The sequence below is a fragment of the Arachis duranensis genome, chromosome 10 (assembly GCF_000817695.3).
Source record: "Arachis duranensis cultivar V14167 chromosome 10, aradu.V14167.gnm2.J7QH, whole genome shotgun sequence".
NCBI classification, from domain to species: domain Eukaryota; kingdom Viridiplantae; phylum Streptophyta; class Magnoliopsida; order Fabales; family Fabaceae; genus Arachis; species Arachis duranensis.
This window is the reverse complement of record NC_029781.3, coordinates 34914587-34915191: the sequence shown is the minus strand read 5'-3', so window position 1 is coordinate 34915191 and position 605 is coordinate 34914587.

Here is a 605-nt window from a genome sequence, read left to right as displayed (position 1 = left end):
AAAATCAATTAGTGTTTTTCAAAATGTTTTCAAAATTTTCTACTCAATTTTCGAAAATTACTTCCATTCTTCTCACATCCTTCTATTTATGGACTAATACTATTCCTTGATGCAAAATTCGAACTCCATCTTCTTTGATAAGTTTGAATTTTCTACTTCTGTCTTCTACTCTTCTTTTCCTCTGACACTTCAAGGAATCTCTATACTGTGACATAGAGGATTCCACATTTCTTGTTCTCTTCTCTCTCATATGAGCAGGAGCAAAGACAAAGGCATTCTTGTTGAGGCTGATCTTGAACCTGAAAGGACCTTGAAGAGAAAGCTAAGAGAAGCCAAAGCACAACTCTCTTTAGAGGACTTAACCGAATTCTTCAAAGAAGAAGAACATATGGCAGCCGAAAACAACAACAATGCCAACAATGCAAGGAAGGTACTGGGTGACTTTACTGCACCTACTCCCGACTTCTATGGGAGAAGCATCTCTATCCCTGCCATTGGAGCAAACAAATTTGAGCTAAAACCTCAACTAGTTGCTCTAATGCAACAGAACTACAAGTTCCATGGACTTCCATCAGAAGATCCCTATCAGTTTTTAACTGAATTCT